The 24,864-nt window shown below is 46.0% G+C and overlaps 2 long non-coding RNA genes across 2 annotated transcripts in view; both read left to right on the forward strand.

The window, feature by feature from the left end:
• LOC130138531 (uncharacterized) overlaps positions 1 to 15,289 on the forward strand; it is a 16,468-nt gene extending 1,179 nt beyond the window's left edge. The window contains exons 3-4 of the long non-coding RNA XR_008816889.1: positions 14,950 to 15,045; positions 15,125 to 15,289. This is a non-coding gene — a long non-coding RNA (uncharacterized LOC130138531). The remainder of the gene's footprint in view (positions 1 to 14,949; positions 15,046 to 15,124) is intronic.
• Positions 15,290 to 15,566: 277 nt separating this feature from the next.
• Positions 15,567 to 17,249, forward strand: LOC115668931 (uncharacterized). Its single transcript, XR_008816897.1, has 3 exons — positions 15,567 to 16,012; positions 16,094 to 16,459; positions 17,085 to 17,249. It is a non-coding gene; the product is annotated as an uncharacterized LOC115668931 (long non-coding RNA).
• Positions 17,250 to 24,864: the final 7,615 nt, after the last annotated feature.

Genomic DNA, 24,864 nt, shown 5'->3' on the forward strand with positions numbered 1-24,864 from the left:
CAGGCTCAATTGAACTTAATTTGATCATAATTCAGCCCATTAAAGTTTAATCGCAAGTTGACTTTAGGGTATTAGAGCCCATCACATTGAAAAAGTGGCCTAAATTAAGCCCGCAATAGCAAGACAAACCTAGGTCATACTATAAATACATGTTATACCCTTCAATGAGAGGGAGACTCTCATAATTTTTGAAGAACACAATTTCGGAGAGCAGAGGAGGCCACACAATTTCATACACGGCCACCATTGAGAGAATAAGGAGAGCACGTCCGTGAGAAAGTTCTCTTTCCGCAATAGGCATTACTCACGAGGACCTCTTCATCACAACAGACCCAAGAGAGAGGAGTTTTTGGCTTTTTCCTGCAGGTGGGACACAAGACGCGTTCAACACATTGAAGAAGATGCCCAGAGGGGTCTCCACCAAACAGAGAAAGAGCTAAGCAGGAGGAAAAAACAAAAATTCTCTCTACTTGCTTGCACAGCAACGGTTCTGACATTGCTCCATCGTTGGAGAAGTTCCAACGAGCGACGATCCTTTTGCGACATTGCGTTCAGCCACATCAAGTCTTGGCTCCCCTGGCGTGACCTGCACTGGGACTCTTGCACCGCCTCAATTCCTGCTGAGTCTTCGTCGGACTCCCACCAAGCCGAGGCGTTGGGTTTTCTGTTTTACAGGCTGTTCGGAATATTCGAGTCATGATCTACGAGTTCCGCGAACCATTAGCCATAGAATTGAGCCTGAACCCGTGGAACGCCTGCCGCCGTCGGTCACCGTCCCGATCCGCAAGCCCGAGTCCGATCCAAGTTCGAATTGGAAATATCCACAAATTAGGTAAGATTCTCATCTATAGTCTTAGAATATTCAGTTTCCTAATCTTTCGGGTGTTTGAATATTTCGTGAATAGTGCGTGGATTGCTAGATACCTTAGGATGATGTGTGCTATATCCGTAATATTTGAAAATACCCAAAATTAGGAATCATTCCTAATTTGGCAACGTATCTGGACGACTATCCGACCTTATCCCTAAGGTACGATATGCGGTGATACGGAAAATCGTTATCTTATTCATAATCACTTGGATACGATAATAAATTTTATTTTCTTTCCAAATTTGAACAATCAGCTTTCCGTCGATATCTATAACCTTATAGATATGACCGTTAGTTTGATTTCTTTGCCTAATTTGAATTTAATAAAACAAATCTTGCGGATCGCGTGGATTGATTTTGATAGTTGTCACGCCCCGTACCCCACGAAGCGCGAGCATCCCACCTCCGGTCGTTTGTGATGCAACGCTCCCAGGATGCGTCGCCGACCCAACGCCCAATCAGAGATAAGGCACATGCGGAAACAACGTATATATATATACACCCGTACAAAACAACACACGTGAGACTAAGGTAGAACAACCATCAAACAAGAATATACACTTGTACTAATATAGTAAAAACCTTTTTACACTATCCTTTTGTAAAACTCCAAAAACCTCAACATCAGCAGTCAACTGCCACTATATCAAAAAGGGTAAGTGGCACCGGTGGTTAAGCTAACTAGGGTAGGAATGCCATTCAAAAGAGACGGTCTTCGCTTCCCAGGGTACCGGCCTGCTCTAGGGTTCCCAGTCAGGGTCCGAGGACTCCGATGAATCGCCCGACGGTTCCTCTGAAGACTCCTCCGAGGGCTCCGACTCCGTATCCTCGGCTACGATCCTCTCGTCCTCCGAATCTAGCTCTAGCTCTGGGTCCAGATAAAGACCTAACTCGTCATCTTCCTCAGCTCCTATCTCTACATCGGACCCTACCTCGGCGACCTCTCCAATTTCTTCCTTGTCATCTATGTCCGTGTCTTCGAGTTCCTCTTCTTCATCATCGAGCTGATCAGGATCTTCGACGACTACTTGAGGCTCCCCATGCATGGGCTCATCCATGCCGTCTACGTCATACACATCCTGAGGATTGATTATCTCACCATCAGCCATCCGTGGAATCATCAATCCATCTTGGTCGACCGGCACATCAAAAGTTCTAAGGGGTTGTCCGAGGTTTCCGTCCGCATCTCGTAAGCACCAGGCCACGTACTCCTGAGTCTGATGAAAATACTCTCCCACATTTACAAACACCACGGATCGATATCTCACATAAGATTCCCCATTTCCTGCGGGGTATGTACTAGTATACTGGCGTATCTGTACAGGTATTCCAAAAAGCGGCGGATTCGGCATCTTTATGGCTGGGGGTCTGAAAATGTGGGTTATTACAACCGTGAGACGAATCTCAGCGAGTATAACCCCTAGACCTAGGCTAAGCTAACATGCATTCTCCTGACAGGCAAAACAACATAATACACAGACAATGGTTTGGCCTTTGGCCCAAACAGAACATAAGAATTATCCTGCAGGTTAGGCAGTTCATTAAATTCCTCAAGGCACGTGCACAAATACGCTGATCACACGTGCGCTACGCGCATGCTCATATTCACAATGTTCATCTCGCATGCCGGGTCGTGCATTTTATGCATACAATGTCAATGTCATGCGATGTTCCCATTTCGGTTTACCCAATACACCGTCTTAATTATTAATTACGACTCGAGCCCACACAATTCCCGGCCCGGTGCGTCTAGCCTGCTACAAAGTGCATAAGGCGCAACACCGATCTGGCCCAATGTCTCTAGCCTGCTACAAAGTGCATGAGGCGCAACACTGATCTCCCTACGAACTAGAGCCCGCGTAAAACGCATCAGGTTGGTCGTCTTCCGGACATACCGGGCATCGTCCTGCTACAAAGTGCATGAGGACGGCATCGACCCGAAGGCCCTTAAGTGATCACACGGCACCTTGCCAATTTTATCTGGGCCCCGCGTAAAATGCATCATGGCATAATTAGGTGATCACATGCTCATGTCAGACACGCATTCTCGCAAAATTTCGTCACACGCCTCATTCTCGGCACACCCAATGCGTGTCCATGAAATGCAACATAATGCAACATGAGCATCAATAAACCACAGGTACTCAGTCAAATCGAAATCACCACACAGTGCCCAATTCATAAATAGCATGCTCACTTGGCCAGTTAATACCAAGCGGCCCAATTTCAAATACACAATTTAAGCCATCAATTGGCCAATCACACTCCGCACAATTTAGTCACACGAGCACACAACATATCATTTCACAATTAAGCACCAATCGGTCAACAACCAATCACCTCGGATAATCCCGATCATTCAGCTAACAATTCTCGTTGCCCGCCATAATCCGATATATTCCTCAAAAATACGGACAGCCACTATTTCCCCAATCCGGGTCCAATAATTATCCATAATAATCCCACTAATTTCCTCGGATTTTATTTCCACCAAACCATCCTCAATCTAGTCCGAATTATACACTGATACTACCCAAGCCAGTCCAAAATACACCGATAATACCTAAGCCAGTCCAGAAAATCGCATTATCAGTCCTAATCCGGGTTTAGGAGGTATACTCACTTAATTTTGGACCACGACGACGAGGAACGGCGGCCGATCACCGATGAACAGTGGAACCGGCGGCGGCGTTCCCGGCGGACGGCATACGGTTCACGGCGGCCGGCGTACAGACGACTGTACGGATGTCGTACGAAACACCGTACGGACGGGCGGGGGACGGTGGCCGGCGAGGCGGCGGTGGCTGGCGCGGCGGCCGTACGGACACCGTACGGACTGTACGGACGCGGAGAGGGGAGAGAGAGAGAGAGAGAGAGAGAGAGAGAGAGAGAGAGAGGATGGTGGGGATGAGGGTGAGGCTGAGGAGACGGCACAGCGGCGCGACTGGACAGGCGGCGGCGCGTGCGGCGACGACGAGCTCCGGCGGCCGGCGAGGAAAACCGGCGGAGGAGGAAAACGGAGGAGGAGGGGCTGTTCTGGGGTGTTCTGGCCGAAAATGAGGGAGGAGAGAGAGAGGCTGGTCAGATCTGGTCAAATATAGCAGCCCAATTGCGCCACGTGTTGCCGATCCGGGAGTTTTGACCAAACTACCCCTAATCCTACGGCCCTAATTCATCCTAATCTAATAATGGATGGGCAAAAAGGTCAATAGCCCCAATAATTCAGCTGATAAGCACTCTTAAATATCCCACATAATTTCCCAAAAATTCGGACCCGAAATAGCCCAGGGGCAAAATGGTCATTTTTCCGGTCCCGGGGCGAAATTTCAATTTTTGCACGTATCAACCCAAGACGTGTGTGGCCAACATAATATGGCGTCGGAATCGCGAAAGCAGCCCTTTAGGCCCTCGAAAATCGACTGCGAAGTCTTGAGAATAAAATAATATTATTTTTCACTTCCAAGCCAAAAATTCCAATTTTTGACCGTAACACTTCCAAATGTGTGGCCACCATAAAATGACATCGGCCTCGAAAAATAACCTCATACGGGCACAAAAACCAACCTCGGCCTCCAGAGGGACAAAATCGTAATTTTTGACTTCCGGGTCGAAATTCCATTTTTCGACCGGACTAACGCCAAACGTGTGTGGCCAGTATAATATGACGTCAGAGTCGTGAAAATAGTCGTATAAGTTCTCGAAAATCGACATCAAACTCCGGGTCTAATTTCGTGATCAAAACTCGCTAAACTTCCAATTTCAGAGTCTCTCACTAACAGGCGGTTGTTTAGAGGTTACGCGTATCGACCTAGGGTTATCCAAGTCATGACGGTCCCGATCATTGAGAGAATGAGAAATTATCACTAGTCCCAGAGGTCCCGATCGTTCGGTTTAGGTCCAGGACTGGTTGGCCATGTGCACTGTCGGACGGGCAGAATCACCTGCGATCCAATTGTACATTATTGGCCTTGGCCAAACCAATTCCATCACCTTTCCTAAGATCGGCCCACATTGACCCAAAATATTCTCTCATCGTTTCTCGTGATCGGTGTCCGATTCAAAATCGAGTCCCTAGTCCACGTACCATTTTCCCAGTTAGCCATACCCCATTGGCTAGTATCCCGAGAGTGATCAGCTCTGGACGAGACTTACTAAAATGAAATGTGAAATATTGTCAATTTTATTGATCTCGGAATTACATCGAAATTCGGGCTGTTACAACTCTTCCCCCCTTAAAAAATTTCGTTCTCGAAATTTGAAATCTATCCTTAACTACTCAAACAACTGGGGATGTTGACGTCTCATAGCTTCTTCGCTTTCCCAAGTGGCACCTTTCGTTCCGTGGTACTCCTAGACAACTTTGACCATCGGAATCGTCTTGTTCCTCAGCACACGATCTTTTCTGTCTTCGATCCTAACTGGCCTTTCCACGTACGACACTCTGTCGTCCACTTCTATTTCCTCATACTTCAGAATGTGGGTCGGGTCTGGCTCGTACTTCCTCAACATCGACACGTGGAAAACATTGTGTACTTGGGACAGATTAGGCGGCAAGGCAAGTCGGTAAGCCATATCACCAATCTTTTCCAATATCTCGAATGGCCCGACGTACCTGGGACTGAGCTTCCCTTTCTTGCCAAATCGAGATAACCCCTTCATAGGCGATACCTTGAGAAATACGTGATCTCCAACCTGAAATTCAAAGGGTCGTCGTCTCCGATCGGCGTAACTCTTTTGGTGACTCTGTGCTGATCTCGGATAATCTCAACAGCTTCCACTGACTGTTGTACTAACTCTGGGCCTGTGATACTCCGTTCACCTACTTCGTCCCAACATAAAGGCGTCCTACACGCCCTACCATATAAGGCCTCAAACGGTGCCATTTGAATACTTTGCTAATAGCTATTATTGTAGGCAAACTCTATTAAATGTAAATGTTCCTCCCATTTGCCTTGAAAATCCAATACGCAAGCCCTCAGCATGTCCTCTAAAGTCTGAATTGTCCTTTTAGACTGGCCATCTGTCTGCGGATGATAAGCTGTACTAAACTGTAACTTGGTTCCCATGGCCATTTGCAAACTTTTCCAAAAACTCGCTGTAAACCGCGGATCTCTATCCGATGTGATTGTCACTGGTACCCCATGAAGACGTACAATGTGCCGCACATATAACTCTGCATACCTTTCCAACTCAAAATCCTTCCGAACTGCTGGGAAATGGGCTAATTTAGTCAGTCGGTCTACTATTACCCAAATCGAATCATGACCTCTCTGACTTCGGGGTAAACCTGATATGAAATCCATCGTGATATGTTTCCATTTCCACTCGGGAATCTCCAACGGTCTCAGTAGTCCTCCAGGGCTTACAGTGCTGTGCCTTCACTTGTTGGCAGGTTAAGCACTTGGCCACATGCTTGGCCACATCTTTCTTCAGTCCATTCCACCAATAATGTTGCCTCAAATTCTGATACATCTACTTGGGTGGATACTGTAATTACTGCGATGTGCCTCACTTAAAATTTCTTCCTTAAGCTCAATCTCATCGGGCACACACAATCGTCCTTGAAACTTTAGAATTCCATCCTCACTCACTTGGAATTCCGGTTTCCTTAAAGTGGCATCCATTCCAATAATCTTTTGTATCTCTAGGTCCGTAGACTGAAGTGCCTTGATCCTTGCCTGAATTTCCGGTTCAATCCTCAAAGCAGCCATCAGGCTAGACATATGACTCACCTCAAACTTAAACTCCGAGTCCCTAAACTTCTCCAGCAAAGTCCACTCTTTCACCAACATATGCGCCATACTTGACTTACGACTTAGTGCATCCGCTACTCGATTTGCTTTCCCTGGGTGGTACATGATATCGCAATCATAATCCTTTAAAAGTTCCATCCATCGACGTTGCCTCATATTCAATTCTTTCTGCGAAAACAAGTACTTGAAGCTTTGATGATTCGTATAAATCTGAAACTTCTCTCCACACAAGTAGTGCCTCCAGATCTTAAGGGCAAAAACAATTGCTGCCAGCTTCAAATCATGCGTCAGATAATTCATCTCATGTGACCTCAACTGGCGCGACGCATAAGCAACTACCTTTTCATGTTGCATTAGCACACAACCAAGTCCTCTTAATGAAGCATCACTATAGACTTCGAATCCTCCTGGCCTCAATGGAATGGTCAACATTGGGGTAGTTGTAAGCCTATGCTTCAACTCTTGAAAACTTTGCTAACATTTATCGTTCCACTCAAACTTAGATTCTTTCTTCAACAATCGCGTCAACGGCATGGCTATCGACGAGAATCCTTCTACAAAACGTCGATAAAAGCCAGCCAATCCTAAGAAGCTTCGAATCTCTGTTACGGAAGTTGGTCTAGGCCATTTCATCACTACCTCAATCTTCATCGGGTCCATAGAGATTCTGTCTCCCGAAACTATATGTCTAAGGAACGCCACTCTGCTTAACCAAAACTCACACTTACTGAACTTGGCAAAGAGTGCGTATTCTCTTAATGTCAGCAATACCTCGGTCAAATGTACCTCATGCTCCTCCGGGCTTTTCGAATACACCAAAATATCATCGATAAACACTATGACGAATCTGTCTAGAAACTCCTTAAACACCCTATTTATTAAATCCATAAAAGCAACCGGGGCATTGGTTAATCCGAAGGGCATCACTATAAACTCGTAGTGCCCATACCGCGTCCTAAAAGCGGTCTTAGGTATGTCCTCCTTTCGGATCCTTAGCTGGTGGTATCCGGTTCGCAAATCAATATTAGAAAACATTGATGCTCCTTGCAACTGATCAAATAGATCATCGATCCTCGGCAAAGGGTACTTGTTCTTAATCGTCATCTGATTCAACTGCCGATAATCAATACACAACCTCAAGGTTCTGTCCTTCTTCCTTACAAACAGTACTGGTACTCCCCATGGAGATACACTAGGTTGAATGAAGCCTTTATCCAACAACTCTTGTATCTGCACCTTCAGTTCCTTCAATTCGGATAACGACATCCGATATGGTGCCTTAGAGATCAGTTCAGTTCCTGGTGCCAACTCTATCACAAATTCCACTTCTCGCTCGGGCGGTAAACCAGGTAATTCCTCAGGAAAGACTTCGGGGAAGTTACTTACCACTGGTAACTCTTCCAACTTGGTTTCCGCCATTGTTGGATCCATAACATTCACTAGATATCCTTCACACCCATCATCCAACAGTTTTGTTACTTTGAGCGAAGAAATCCAAGGGATCGAGGTTCCTCCTCGGTTCCCCTGAAACTCAAACCTTGGACGTCCTATCGGATTAAACAGGATCGTCCTACTACCGCAATCCATAACGGCCTTCTGGCTCACTAGCCAATCCATTCCGATTATCACATCGAAGTCGAACATAGCTAACACTGCCAAGTCAATACTTTCTTCACTACTCCCAATCACAATCTTACAGTTAGGACACCCAAAAGAAACTAACATTTTATCATTCACAGGCGTCGACACACTCAGCATAGTCTCAAGCAACACTGGTTCCAAACCCACTAACTTAACAAATTGCTCCAAAATAAAAGAGTGGGTTGCCCCCGGATCAAACAACGCGTAAGCAGGATGATCACAAAGAGAAATGGTACCTGTGACCATGTTCGGCGCATTCTCAGCTTCTCTGCGCGCCATGGCATAGACCCTTCCTTGCGCCGGTGGTCGTCCTTGATTGGCCGATGGGGGAGGTCCGGCTTGGTTTCCAGTTCGTGACGGTGGCAACCTGGGTGGTCCTGAAGGTTGCATCTGCGGCCAATCGCGGATCTGATGTCCCATGCTCCTACATTTAAAACATGCCCCAAATCTACTCGGCTGGGGATTCGGCTTTCCTATTGTCCGTCTAGCGAGTGGAACAAACCGCCTGTTTCCTGTCATAGGTCTCTTCCCCATACGACTGTTGTCTCTGATCTAAGCGAATCGCGATCTAGAAGCGGCTGCTCTTTCCTGCTGATCTCGCTCTATAATCTGTGCCCGCTCATAAATTTCTCCAAAGTCCTTAATATTGTGCGACAAAATCGCTCGGAGATCCGGCTTCAAACCATCTCGGAATCTCTGAGCTTTGTCCGCCGGTTCTCAACCATAGTCGGTGCGAACTTGGCCAATCTTGCAAATTCTCTTTCATACTGATCAACGGTCATCTGACCTTGGCGCAGTCGCATGAATTCCATCAACTTCCTCTCTTGGGTGACTTCCGAAAAGTACTTTTCATAAAAACTTTCAACAAACACTGCCCAATTTAATTCTGTACCTTCCAGGAATACTCTACCTCTGGTGGCTTTCCACCAATCATTCGCACTACTCTGCAACTGATACGCCGCCATCGTCACTTTCTCTGTATCGGTGCACCCCAATACCTCAAATGCTTTCTCTAATTCCTCTACCCAATCTGGGGTAGCTTCGGGGTCACCTTTGCCATTAAACTTTGGCGGCTTCATTTTCAGAAATTGCTCCACCAATTGGGGCATCTGTCTGGCTATCGCTGGCTGGGCCTGCCCTTGCTGGGCTTGATTACCTTCATTGCCAGCAATCGGTGCAGCCTCAGCAGCCTGCGCGTAAACTGCAACCCTTTCTTGCGCTTGCAATCCCATAACGCGTCCTATCTCTCGCAGGGTGTTCATCACATCGTCAAACCTTGGATCTCTAGCCTCACGGGCTCCCTCGCTAGTCTGGGCTTGGGGCTCCTTCCCCCTTCTCCTACTTGGAGTTTGAATAATGTCCTATAGTCGGCGGTCTCGGACCTCTTGGCCTCCTGAACTTGACTTACCTTGGGGTTCCTTTCCCTTTCTTCTATTCATCCTCACCACTCAGCTACTCCACTACTTGCTATAATTCCACGAAGGAATTAAAGACTTAAACCAATCTATCCCAGTCTAAGCCCTAAGCAGGTATAAAAACAATAATCAAGCAATCAGCATGCGGCTTACTAGGAATTAATCAACTCATCACCCAAGGGTTTTGCATACTCACCTCAGGTCCTGACGCACCTGCACTTTACGGGTCAAACAGCCAAACAATTCAAACACAATCACAAGCTGTCAAGAGAAACATGTAGCACACGAGGTTACCCTACTGGCTACCCATGGTCCCATCGCTCCTTATCACTCCAGACGTCGACCAGATTGGACCGAGCTGACGTTGCTCTGATACCAAATCAAACGGGGATGTCACGCCCCGTACCACACGAAGCGCGAGCATCCCACCTCCAGTCGTTTGTGATGCAACGCTCCCAGGATGCGTCGCCGACCCAACGTCCAATCAGAGATAAGGCATATGCGAAAACAACGTATATATATATACACCCGTACAAAACAACGCACGTGAGACCAAGGTAGAACATCCATCAAACAAGAATATACACTTGTACTAATATAGTAAAAACCTTTTTACACTATCCTTTTGTACAACTCCAAAAACCTCAACATCAGCAGTCAACTGCCACTATATCAAAAAGGGTAAGTGGCACCGGTGGTTAGGCTAACTAGGGTAGGAACGCCATTCAAAAGAGACGGTCTTCGCTTCCCAGGGTACCGGCCTGCTCTAGGTTGCCCAGTCAGGGTCCAAGGACTCCGATGAATAGCCCGACGGTTCCTCTGAAGACTCCTCCGACTCCGTATCCTCGGCTACGATCCTCTCGTCCTCCGAATCTAGCTCTAGCTCTGGGTCCAGATAAAGACCTAACTCGTCATCTTCCTCAGCTCCTATCTCTACATCGGACCCTACCTCGGCGACCTCTCCAATTTTTTCCTTGTCATCTATGTCCGTGTCTTCGAGTTCCTCTTCTTCGTCATCGAGCTGATCAGGATCTTCGGTGACTACTTGAGGCTCCCCATGCATGGGCTCATCCATGCCGTCTACGTCATACACATCCTGAGGATTGATTATCTCACCATCAGCCATCCGTGGAATCATCAATCCATCTTGGTCGACCGGCACATCAAAAGTTCTAAGGGGTTGTCCGAGGTTCCGTCCGCATCTCGCAAGCACCAAGCCACGTACTCCTGAGTCTGATGAAAATACTCTCCCACGTTTATAAACACCACGGATCGATATCTCACATAAGATTCCCCATTTCCTGCGGGGTATGTACTGGTATACTGGCGTATCTGTACAAGTATTCCAAAAAGCGGCAGATTCGGCATCTTTACGGCGGTGGGTCTGAAAATGTGGGTTATTACAACCGTGAGACGAATCTCAGCGAGTATAACCCCTAGACCTAGGCTAAACTAACATGCATTCCCCTGACAGGCAAAACAACATAATACACAGACAATGGTTTGGCCTTTGGCCCAAACAGAACATAAGAATTGCCTTGCAGGTTAGGCAGTTCATTAAATTCCGCAAGGTACGTGCACAAATATGCTGATCACACGTGCATTACGCGCATGCTCATATTCACAATGTTCATCTTGCATGCCGGGTCGTGCATTTTATGCATGCAATGTCAATGTCAATGTCATGCGATGTTCCCATTTCGATTTACCCAGTACACTGTCTCAATTATTAATTACGACTCGAGCCCACACAATTCCCGGCCCGGTGCGTCTAGCCTTCTACAAAGTGCATGAGGCGCAACACCGATCTGGCCCAGTGTCTCTAGCCTACTACAAAGTGCATGAGGCGCAACACTGATCTCCCTACGAACTAGAGTCCGCGTAAAACGCATCAGGTTGGTCGTCTTCCGGACGTACCGGGCATCGTCCTGCTACAAAGTGCATGAGGACGGCATCGACCCGAAGGCCCTTAAGTGATCACACGGCACCTTGCCAATTTTATCTGGGCCTCGCGTAAAACGCATCAGGGCATAATTAGATGATCACATGCTCATGTCAGACACGCATTCTCGCATAATTTCGTCACACGCCTCATTCTCGGCACACCCAATGCGTGTCCATGAAATGCAACATAATGCAACATGAGCATCAATAAACCACAGGCACTCAGTCAAATCGAAATCACCACACAGTGCCCAATTCATAAATAGCGTGCTCACTTGGCCAGTTAATACAGGGCGGCCCAATTTCAAATACACAATTTAAGCCATTAATTGGCCAATCACACTTCGCACGGTTCAGTCACACGAGCACACAACATATCATTTCACAATTAAGCACCAATCGGTCAACAACCAATCACCTCGGGTAATCCCGGTCATTCAGCTAATAATTTTCGTTGCCAGCCATAATCCGGTATATTCCTCAAAAATACGGACAGCCACTATTTCCCCAATCCGGGTCCAATAATTATCTATAATAATCCCACTGATTTCCTCGGATTTTATTTCCACCAAACCATCCCCAATCCAGTCCGAATTATACACTGAAACTACCCAAGCCAGTCCAAAATACACCGATAATACCTAAGCCAGTCCAGAAAATCGCATTATCAGTCCTAATCCGGGTTTAGGAGGTATACTCACTTAATTTTGGACCACGACGACGAGGAACGGCGGCCGATCACCGATGAACAGTGGAACTGGCGACGGCGTTCCTAGCGGACGGCGTACGGTTCACGGCGGCCAGCGTACGGACGACTGTACGGACGTCGTACGGACATCGTACGGACGGCGCGGGGGACGGTGGCCGGCGAGGCGGCGGTGGCTGGCGCGGCGGCCGTACGGACTGTACGGATGCCGGAAAGGGAGAGAGAGAGAGAGAGGATGGTGGGGATGAGGGTGAGGCTGAGGCGACGGCACGGCGGCGCGACTGGATAGGCGGCGGCGCGTGCGGCGGCGACGAGCTCCGGCGGCCGGCGAGAAAAACCTGCGGAGGAGGAAAACGGAGGAGGAGGGGCTGTTCTGGGGTGTTCTGGCCGAAAATGAGGGAGGAGAGAGAGTGGCTGGTCAGATCTGGTCAAATATAGCAGCCCAATTGCACCACGTGTCGCCGATCCGGGAGTTTTGACCAAAATACCCCTAATCCTACGGCCCTAATTCATCCTAATCTAATAATGGATGGGCAAAAAGGTCAATAGCCCCAATAATTCAGCTGATAAACACTCTTAAATATCCCAAATAATTTTCCAAAAATTCGGACCAGAAAATAGCCCAGGGGCAAAATGGTCATTTTTCCGGTCCTAGGGCGAAATTCCAATTTTTGCACGTATCAACCCCAGATGTGTGTGGCCAACATAATATGGCGTCGAAATCGCGAAAACAGCCCTTTAAGCCCTCGAAAGTCGACTGCGAAGTCCTGAGAATAAAATAATATTATTTTTCACTTACAAGCCAAAATTCCAATTTTTGACCGTAACACTTCCAAATGTGTGTGGCCACCATAAAATAACATCGGCCTCGAAAAATAACCTCATACGGGCACAAAAACCAACCTCGGCCTCCAGAGGGACAAAATCGTAATTTTTGACTTCCGGGTTGAAATTCCATTTTTCGACCGAACTAACTCCAAACGTGTGTGGCCAGTATAATATGACGTCAGAGTCGTGAAAATAGTCGTATAAGTCCTCGAAAATTGACATCAAACTCCGGGTCTAATTTCGTGATCAAAACTCGCTAAACTTCCAATTTCAAGGTCTCTCACTAAGAGGCAGCTGTTTAGAGGTTACGCGTATCGATCTAGAGTTATCCAAGTCATGACGGTCCCGATCATTGAGAGAATGAGAAATTATCACTAGTCCCAGAGGTCCCGATCGTTCGGTTTAGGTCCAGGACTGGTTGGCCATGTGCACTGTCGGACGGGCAGAATCACCTGCGATCCAATTGTACATTATTGGCCTTGGCCAAACCAATTCCATCACCTTTCCTAAGATCGGCCCACATTGATCCAAAATATTCTCTCATCGTTTCTCGTGATCGGTGTCCGATTCAAAATCGAGTCCCTAGTCCACGTACCATTTTCCCAGTTAGCCATACCCCATTGGCTAGTATCCCGAGAGTGATCAGCTCTGGACGAGACTTACTAAAATGAAATGTGAAATATTGTCAATTTTATTGATCTCGGAATTACATCGAAATTCGGGCTGTTACAATAGTGGTGGTTATCTGTCTATTTGATTTATTTCCTTTAAAAAGAAAATTCCAAAAAAAGATTAGTTAGGACTTGAATTGATCATATTAGAAGATAATGATGCATGTTTAGGATAGGTTTAGAATAACTTTCTTTGAATAAGTTGATAGGATAACTTTTTAATTTAAATTAGGAATTAGAGTAATTTATTTCCTAGTTTAATTTAGATATTATCTTGATCTCGATGGTTCATTTTAGGGTAATTCTTGATTTCGAATTTTCATAAAAATACCAAAAAGAAGTCACTTTAGGATAGATTAAATTATCATTTTCTCTAGGATAGATTGCATGTTAATTTGAGTAATTTTTAATTCCGAATTTCATTTGAAATTACCAAAAACAAATCATTTGTCCGTCATTAGAATTATGTCACGTCGTCGCATGACATATAGTTTGCATGTTAGGTTGCATTAATCGCATGTTAATTTTTGCACGTCATTACATATAGATTAGCTTTCATTTAAATAAGTGAAAATCAAAAAAATATTGAGTGATCTGCTTGTTAATTAGAAATCATATTAGGATTGTTAATGTGATTTTCTAGCTAACAATGCAGATGCTTACGTTGCTTCGAGCTAAGTAATTCTCCCAATCTTGCAATTTATTTAATGTTTTGATTATTGGGTGTTACTTTGGTGATTTGCGCACCCGTATGATCACCTCACATGCTAGTGACTAAGTTAAAATGAATCCAAACTGTCTGCCAAAACATTTAAAAAAAAAAAAAAAGAAAAGGTACCGAAAGGGCGTTAGACTAGCTCTAGCGTAACCAAGTCCCCGAGCTTAGAATCTCTAGTTCGTAGTAATAAAACATATCTCCCTATGTTTTATTTAGGTTTCTAATCGACCTACCACAAATAAATTAGTGGCGACTCCAAGCATGAAAATATTTGCACGTTAAGAACTTAAGTCCTAAGTTGCGAATTGGTAGGGCTTGAGAGGGCCCGAGTTAAGCTTAGTCTTAATAATCCATTAACCTGAGAAAATTTAGATCGCGACAAGGCACATTCAAATTAATCAGGAGTGTCCGCTCAAGTGCTGCCCTTGCCCTTGGAAAGCTCAGTGCACTTAGTCCCAGGAGTGACCCCTTGGTAGGTGTCCTTTGTCCAACTTGCAGGTAATGCTTGTTATCTTTCTTGATGCACGATGTCCTGGAAAGACTGTTATGTAACAAAGTGAATCTGGACTGCCCTCAGGCTTCGGGTGCTGGAATTAGGGAGGCCAATTTGACTGCTTTAAAAGGTGTGGCGGGGTATGCTGGAATGAATGTGAGCAGTGCTGTCAAAACTCGGGTGTACATGCTCCTATAAAAGATATGATTCATCACGATGATGATCAAGTTCGAATATCTGCTGCAGACGTATTGGGCGTCATATCTCAGGTCTGTCATAAGTACACCAGGCTCTCTGTTTTTGCTTTTATGTCCTCCATGCTGTGTCTTGTTATCTTTAAGAATGATACAAACTGCGAAACTTGCCCATGGAGTTGTTCTTGGGATATCTGTTCATATTTGGTTAATCACATTACTGCTTTTCAGAGTCAACATTTTTATAATGCATGGATGGACTTGCCTTGGTTTTATAGTCATATTTGGTGACAACCGCCCATTCATCCCTTTGATGTTGATAATGTAGTACATCGAAGATGCCCAGCTGAATGATCTTATTGAAGAACTCCTGACATTGGGTTCTTCTTCAAGCTGGTCCACAAGGCATGGATCGGTGCTTACGATAGCATCAATGCTCCGGCATAATCCTTCGACTGGCTGTGGATTGCCTCATTCCTGTCCACTGTTGACTTAAAGGCGGTTTAACTGATGAGAATGTGGTTTCATTCTGCAGAACCTAAACTTACCTTTCTGATAATTCACTTGTACAAGTCTCTAACATACTGTCTCTCTCTTAGTCTTCTATTCGTGAAACCTCAACCAAAGCCTTGGGAAGACTACTCCTCCATCAAAGTCAAACTGATCATAGTAACACCAGTGCGCATTCAGATATTATGTTGTTCATTGTATCTGCTCTGCACGATGATTCCAGTGAAGTTCGAAGAAGGGCATTATCCTCTCTAAATATGTTGCAAGGGTACGTACAGTTTTCCATTGAGTACCTATCTCTTGTTTACTGCAAAGTTATATGTGCTCTAAGGACTTATCTTTCTTGTAGGTAAATCCCACAATATTATTGGCCAATCTTTCAATCGTTGGCCCTGCGCTTGCGGAATGTTTAAAGGATGCCAGTACTCCAGTGAAAGTTGATGCAAAGAGATGTTGTCTGCACACCTTCCAATTGACGAAGAGTGCTTTCTGTTACCTCTCTTTACTGTTTGACATAATCTTTAATGATGCGCATTAGTTCAATTTGTCCTCCCTTTTTATTTTTGAAAAATTGAACTAGCACCACTTCTTCTAACGCGGCACTCTTCCATACAGGTGCTGAAAATATTCAAGCGGCACAAAAATACATCACTGGTCGAGATGCTCGAAGAATATCCAAGTAATCTTAACAGAAATATGTCTTTTTTTAAGAGTGGTATGTCATTGCTATCTCATTTATCACTTCAACTGGATTAAAATATTTTGTTGCTATTGTTTCCTTCAGTGGTTTCGTAGAGATCTATCAAAATGGCCGCTCTTGAATGTGTACATTATCAATAGTCTATTCTAATTAACCATATTGCATTCGTCCCATGGGGTACGGCTTTTTGATGTAACAGGCACATCCAGAACTTGCTTCACTATGCTACAAGTGATCATGACAGTCATGTCTATGTGTTCCATTGACACCATTTGCATTTATGGCCTTTTCCTTCTCATCGAATTCCTCTTTTTATTGACTTTTGTATTAGTGGCAAAGGGAAGTAAACACTGCATCCATGTATTTTACAGATGAAATGTCGCAGGTTTTTCCTTTTCTTGGCAACTTACAAGTGTATCATCATTATGTTGCATTATTTAATCATAGCTTCGCTCGCTACTGCTCGAGTGAAACTCTTTATTACATAGGTACGCTTTCACAATTGTTTTGGTCTCTTGTTTAGTTCATATGAAGTACAATATGATTATCCATGTATCACGTTGTTTCTTTTTTACGACGATGTGACTCACCTAAGTTGGTTGCCTCAACTTTTTGATGGTTCTGAATATTTGATATGCAGCGATGATAGTGAAGGCAGCGAAGATGAGGGGACGAGTGACTAAAATTTTGTTTGCTGCTCCTCTTTATTCTATGATCCTGTTTATACAAGGTTGGCAAGATTTATACAAGGGAGGGTATCGCAGCCAAATTCTGCAACACATTGACATCCCAAGGCTGTGGACTGACCGCGCGAGAGATGTCCTCCCATCGTTTTGCTCTTATCAGGGTCAGTTTGCCTCAAAGACTCGATGGTCGATCAAATACTCGATCAACAAGTGGCGTGCATGCGATACCCATTTTTTGGTACCTTCTTGAATAGTTATTGCCAATTACGGAGTACATTTTTTTCCTTGGATTATGTGCACCGATGTTTTCCGAGGTGTTCGGTTTTGATTCCACATCAAGAATTTTTCAGCCATTCTTCACGGCTATTACTGGTCATTGTACCAACACAGTTCTGATAGCAACAGTGTGTAAACGTGGAAACTACTGGCTAGCACCTTTTACAATTTCATAGTTTCTGCTTTGCCCGATGATTTTTATGCGGCACTCGAGGTTGCTTTCCCAGTCGTTGTGTAGCCGAAAGACTAAGACATTGCTTCATCGTGATGTTTTTTTCCTTTTGGGTTGGTACCAACTGGGAGATCTATACACGTTCGCATCTTGCCTTTAAAGCGAGCTCCTTTTGGAGTGGCTGGTACGTGCTTTGTTTCATCACGAACGCTATCCAACGCTTTAATCTCGTTTGCCAATAGTTGGGTACGAAGCATGCTTCAACCAACATAACATCTCGCAGTCATGCTGGGTTGCTGTAACAGCCCGAATTTCGACGTAATTCCGGGATCAATAAAATTGACAATATTTCGCATTTCATTTTAGTAAGTCTTGCCCAGAGCTGATCACTCTCGGGATACTAACCAATGGGGTATGGCTAACTAGGAAACGGTACGTGGACCAGGGACTCGACAGTGAACGGGACACCGATCTCGAGATACGATGAGTGAATATTTTGGGCCAACGTGGGCCGATCTTAGGAAGGTGATGGATTTGGTTTGGCCAAGGCCAACGATGTACAATCGGATCGCAGGTGATTCTGCAAGACCGAAAGTGCACGTGGCCAACCAGTCTTGAACCTGAACCGAACGATCGTGATCTTTGGAACTAATGATAATTTCTCATTCTCTCAATGATCGGGACCGTCGTAATTCGAATAACCCTAGGTCGATACGCGTATGTCCTAAACAGCCGCCTGTTAGTGAGAGACCCTGAAATTCGAAATTGAGCGAGTTTTGATTACGAAATTGGGCCCGTATTTCGATGTTGGTTTTCGAAGGCTTAAGAGACTATTTTTGGGAATCTGACGTCATATTACGCTGGCCACACACGTTTGGAGTTAGTACGAGTAAAAAGTGGAATTTCGGTTCGGGGGTGAAAAATTACGGTTTTGCCCCTGTGGGCACCGAGGCTGGATTCAGAGGCCGTTTGAGGTTATTTTTCGCGGCCAAGGTCATTTTGGGGTGGCCATGCACATTTAGAGTGGTTTTGGCCAAAAGTTGGAATTTCGACAAAAATTGGAAAAATAATATTATTTTATTCACGAAACTTCGCAGTCGATTTTCGAGGGCTTAGAAAGTGAATTTCACGAACCCGACGCCATATTATGTTGGCCACGCACATATGGAACACGTATGTGTGAAAATTGGAATTTCGCCCCGGGACCGGAAAAATGACGGTTTTGCCCCTGGGCTGTTTTTGGGTCCGAATTTTTGGGAAATTTTTGGGATAAGTAACTGTGGTTATCAGCTGCATTATTGGCACCAAAGACCCAATTGCCCCTCAATTATTTAAGCCTATCACTTTAGAACCGTTAGATTAGGGGCGTTTTGGTCATTTTTCACGGATCGGCGACACGTGGCACTTTGGGCTGCTTTATTTGACCAAGTTGGACTGTTTTCTCTCTCCTCAGCCCTCCCTCACGGCAGAACCAGCCCCCACCAGCAGCTTCTCTTCCATTTTCCTCTCTTTTTCTCCATTTTCTCTCTTGGTTTTGGCTTCGCCGGAGTTTGCCGCCGGCCACCGGAGTGCCGCCGCCGACCGCCGTGCCTCACCGTCGACCACATAGTCCCCCAGCTTCAGCCTCGCCCCTGTCCAGGCCTTTTCTCTCTCCCTTTCTCTCTCTTTCTCCCTCTTTTTCTCTTTCCCGTCCGGCAAAAAGGGTCGCCGGAGCTTCGCCGGAGCTCGGATCTGCTGTTCCGTCACCACCCGGCCGGCCCGGCCTCACCGTGCGTCGCCATCCAGCCCGTCCGTACAAAGTGTCCGTACGGTACCGGTCATCGCGCCCCGCACGGATCACTGTTCATCTCGACCGTACGGCCGTCGCGGCCGTCACCGGCACTTCGCCGGCCACCGTTTTTTCGCCGTCCGTACAAGTCCGTATGCCGTGAACAGTACTCCGTGAACAGTGCGCGTCCCCGGGAATTCCGCCGCCGGTTTTACTGTTCATCAGTGATCGGCCGCCGTTCCTCGTCGTCGTGATCTTGGATTAAGTGAGTAAAATTCCTAAACCCGGATTAGGACTGTTAGTGCGTTTTTCTGGACTGGTTTAGGTATTATCGGTACAATTTAGACTGGCTTAGATGGTATCAGTGTGTATTTCAGACTGGGTTGAGGACGGATTGGTAGAAATTATCATTGGGAAATTTAGTGGATTAATGAGAATTTTTTGGGGAGATTAATTGGATTAAATGACCAATTTAGGAGCCCGTTGGAAAATTACCGGGTATGTCCGAGTTGACTGATTGTACGTCAATTGTGCTTAATTGTGGTTGATTTCGTACTGCTATGTCGTATGTGGTGTGGCTGATTTTATGGAGTGCGATTGGCCATTGTTTGGTTTACAATGATTTACTGATTTGTGAATCGCATGTTAGGCCACACGGTATTAATTGGGCCAATTAAGCACGTGTTGTGACATTGGGTGTCTGAATTATATTGGTGCTCGTGGTGCATTGCATTGCATAACATGGACACGCATTGCGTATGCCAAGAGTGAGGCATGTGATGAACTTGCGCGAGAATGTGTGTCTGCCATGAGCATGTGATCACCTAAAATACCCTGAAGCGTTATACGCTGGGTTCAGATAATAATGAGTTGTGTGATCACCTAAGGACCTTTGGGTCATGACCTTCGGGTCGATACCGTCCTCATGCACTTTGAAGCAGGACGATGCCCAGTACGTCCGGAAGGTGACCATCCTCATGCACTTTGAAGCAGGCTCTGGTTCGCAAGGAGAACAGTGTTGCGCCTCATGCACTTTGAAGCGTGCTAGAGACACCGGGCCGAGATCGGTTCTGCGCCTCATGCACTTTGAAGCGAGGCTAGACGCACCGGGCCGTGAAAAATTGATGACTCGAGTCGTAATAAATAATAAATTGGGCGATTGCCAATGTGCCAGTATGGGCCAGTGGGCCGGGAAATACACGTGACATGTCGACGACATTTGCATGCGTGAACATGCATGGACTGGCATGCGAGTGTGTGAGCCTCGGTGCATAAGCATGTGATTGGCGTACGTGTGATAATATGTGCTACGTACGTGCCGTGATTATTATATATTGAACTGCCTAACTTGCAGGGTCGGAGGATTAATTGATTATTGTTGCACTATGGTTTCACTTATTTATTTTCCGGTCAGGAGATTGCATGCTAGCCTAGCCTAGGTTTAGGGGTTAAACTCACTGAGATTCGTCTCACGGTTGTGTAAACCGAAACATTTCAGACCCCCAGCCATAGGATGCCGAGGAGAGCGCCTCTTTTTGGTATACCGCAATTCATCCAGCGGTCATCCAGTGTGCACCCTTGTGGGGACGGACTTGCAGCCATGGTCGAGGAAGCTGAGGAGCCGAAGTGTTTTTCATTGACCCCTTTTGACTGAGTGGCTGCTGACTGTGTGTTTCATCTGCTGTTGTCTAAAAGAATTGTGTAAAAAGTTTTCTTTGGTACTACTAGTATACATACTTTCAGAGGTGTTGTTTGCTGGTTGTGCTGCTTTGGTCTCATGTGTTTTATTGTCAGGGTGTATATATATATTTATATACGTACTTCCGCTTGTGCTTGATCTCTGTTTGGGTTTGGGTCGGCGACGCTTCCTGGGAGCGTTGCACCTTAATCGACCGTGACGGGATGTTGCGCTTCGTGGGGTACGGGGCGTGACATCCCCGTTTGATTTGGTATCAGAGCAAGGTCAGCTCGGTCCAATCTGGTCGAAGCCTGGAGTGATAAGGAACGATGAGACCATGGGTAGCCAATAGGGTGACCTCGTGTGCTAAATGCATCTCTTGACAGTTGTGTTTGATTGAGTGCCTACTGGTATGACCCGTAAAATGCAGGTGCGGCAGGACCTGAGGTGAGTACGTGAACTCCTTGGGTGATGTGTTGATTGGCTCTTGTTAGGCCGCATGCTGGTTGTTTGATTGTTGTTTTAGTACCTGCCTAGGACTTAGACTGGGATAGATTGGTTTAAGTCTTTAATTCCTTAATGGAATTATAGCAGGTAGTGGAATAGCTGAGTCGTGAGGATGAGTAGAAGAAAGGGTAAGGAACCTCATGGTCAGCCTAGTTCAGGAGGCCAAGAGGCCCGAGACCGCCGACTAGAGGATATCATTCAAACTCCAAGCAGGAGAAGGGGAAAGGAGCCCCAAGCCCAGGCTAGTGAGGGAGCCCGTGAGGCTAGAGATCCGAGGTTTGATGATGTGATGAATACCCTAAGGGAGATAGGGCGTGTTATGGGATTGCAGGCTCAGGAAAGGGCCGCAGCTTATGCGCAGGCTGCTGAGGCTGCGCCGATTGCTGGCAATGAAGGAAATCAAGCCCAGCAAGGGCAGGCCCAGCCAGCGATAGCCCGACAGATGCCTCAATTGGTGGAGCAATTTCTGAAGATGAAGCCGCCAAAGTTCAATGGTAAAGGTGACCCCGAAGCTGCCCCAGATTGGGTAGAGGAGTTAGAAAAGACATTTGAGGTATTGGGGTGCACCGACACAGAGAAAGTGACGCTGGCGGCGTATCAGTTGCAGAGCAGTGCAAATGATTGGTGGAAAGCCACCAGGGGTAGAGTATTCCCGGAAGGTACAGAATTAAATTGGGCAGTGTTTGTTGAAAGTTTTTATGGAAAGTACTTTTCAAAAGTTGCCCAAGAGAAAAAGTTGATGGAGTTCATGCGACTGCGCCAAGGTCAGATGACCGTTGATCAGTATGAAAGAGAATTTGCAAGATTGGCCAAGTTCGCACCGACTATGGTTGAGAACCCGAGGGACAAAGCTCGGAGATTCCGGGATGGTTTGAAGGCGGATCTCCGGAGCCAGATTGTATCGCACAATATCAAGGATTTCGGGGAAATGTATGAGCGAGCACAGATTATAGAGCGGGATCAACAAGAAAGAGCAGCTGCTTCTGGATCGCGGTTTGCTCATATCAGAGACAACCGCCGTATGGGGAAGAGACCTATGACAGGAAACAGGCGGTTTGTTCCACCCGCTAGACGGACAATTGGAAAGCCGAATCCCCAGCCGAGTAGATTTGGGGCATGTTTTAAATGTGGGAGCATGGAGCATCAAATTCGCGATTGACCACAGATGCAACCCTCAGGACCGCTCAGACTACCGTCGCCACGAACTGGAAACCAGGCCAGACTTCCCCCACCGGTTAATCAAGGTCGACCGCCAGCTCAAGGAAGGGTTTATGCCATGGCGCGCAGAGAAGCTGAGAACGCGCCGGGCGTGGTCACAGGTACGATTTCCTTATGTGATCATGCTGCTTATGCATTATTTGATCCGGGGGCGACCCACTCTTTCATTTCAGAGCAGTTTATTAAGTTGGTTGGTCTGAAACCAGTATTGTTAGAGAATGTGCTTTGCGTGTCGACACCTATGAATGATAGGGTGTTAGTTTCTTTTGGATGCCCTAGCTGTAAGATAGTTATTGGGAGTAAGGAAGAGAGTATCGACTTGGCAGTATTGGCCATGTTCGATTTTGATGTGATCATTGGAATGGACTGGTTAGTCCGACAGAAAGCTGTATTGGATTGCAGCGATAGGACGATCCAATTTAATCCGGATGGATGTCCTAGTTTTGTATTTCAGGGAAACCGAGGAGGAACCTCGATTCCTTGGATTTCTTCGCTTGAGATAAGCAAGTTGTTGGATGATGGGTGTGAAGGATATCTGGTAAATGTAGTGGATCCGACAGTGGCGAAACCTAAGTTGGAGGATATACCCGTAGTATGCGATTTCCCCGAAGTCTTTCCTGAGGAATTACCTGGTTTACCGCCTGAACGAGAGGTGGAGTTCGTGATAGAGTTGGCACCAGGAACTGAACCGATCTCTAAGGCACCATATCGGATGTCCCTATCAGAATTGAAGGAGCTGAAAGTACAAATACAGGAATTGCTGGACAAAGGTTTTATTCGCCCTAGTACGTCTCCATGGGGAGCGCCAGTCCTGTTTGTTAGAAAGAAGGATGGAACTCTGAGGCTGTGCATAGACTACCGGCAGCTGAACCAAGTGACAGTAAAGAATAAGTATCCACTGCCGAGGATTGATGATTTGTTTTACCAGTTACAAGGAGCCTCAGTATTTTCTAAGATAGATTTGAGGACCGGGTACCATCAACTGAAGATCAGAAACGAGGATATCTCTAAGACTACTTTTAGGACCAGGTACGGGCATTATGAGTTTTTAGTTATGCCCTTTGGATTGACGAACGCCCCAGCTGCTTTCATGGATTTGATGAATCGGGTGTTCAAAGAATTCCTAGATCAGTTCGTGATAGTTTTATCGATGATATTCTGGTATACTCTAAGAGCCCTGAGGAGCATGAAGTACACTTGGCTGTAGTGCTACGGACCTTAAGGGAACACGCGTTGTATGCCAAGTTCAGTAAATGTGAGTTTTGGCTCAGCCGAGTAGGGTTTCTTGGACACATAGTTTCTGGTGATGGAATTTTGGTAGACCCAGCTAAGATCGAGGCGGTAATGAAGTGGCCTAGACCGACCTCGGTGACCGAGATCCGAAGTTTCTTAGGATTAGCTGGCTATTATCGACGTTTTGTAGAAGGATTTTCGTCGATAGCCATACCGTTGACGCGATTGCTGAAGAAGGAATCCAAGTTTGTTTGGGACGATAAATGTGAGAGAAGTTTTCAAGAGCTGAAGCATAGATTGACAACAGCTCCCGTGTTAACCATCCCATCTGGATCAGGAGGATTTGAGGTTTATAGCGATGCGTCACTAAGAGGACTCGGTTGTGTCCTGATGCAGCATGGAAAAGTGGTAGCGTATGCGTCGCGTCAGTTAAGACCTCATGAGATGAATTACCCGACGCATGATTTGGAATTAGCTGCAATCGTCTTCGCCCTCAAAATTTGGAGACACTATTTGTGCGGAGAGAAATTCCAGATTTATACCGACCATCAAAGCCTCAAGTACCTATTTTCGCAGAAAGAGTTGAATATGAGGCAGCGCCGATGGATGGAACTTTTAAAGGACTATGATTGCGATATTTTGTATCACCCTGGTAAAGCGAATCGAGTTGCAGATGCCTTAAGTCGCAAGTCTAGTATGGCGCACCTAATGGTCAAGGAGTGGACATTATTGGAAAGGCTCAGAGATTCAGAGTTCAAGTTCGAAGTGAACCAGATGTCCAGTCTGTTAGCTGCATTGCGAATTGAGCCGGAGATTCAAACTAGAATCAAGGAACTGCAGTCTACGGACCACGAGATCCAAAAGATTGTCGGATTGGATACC

Source organism: Syzygium oleosum, unplaced genomic scaffold (genome assembly GCF_021117445.2).
Source record: "Syzygium oleosum isolate NSW1041296 unplaced genomic scaffold, Sole_v2.1 Sole_v2.06, whole genome shotgun sequence".
NCBI lineage: Eukaryota > Viridiplantae > Streptophyta > Magnoliopsida > Myrtales > Myrtaceae > Syzygium > Syzygium oleosum.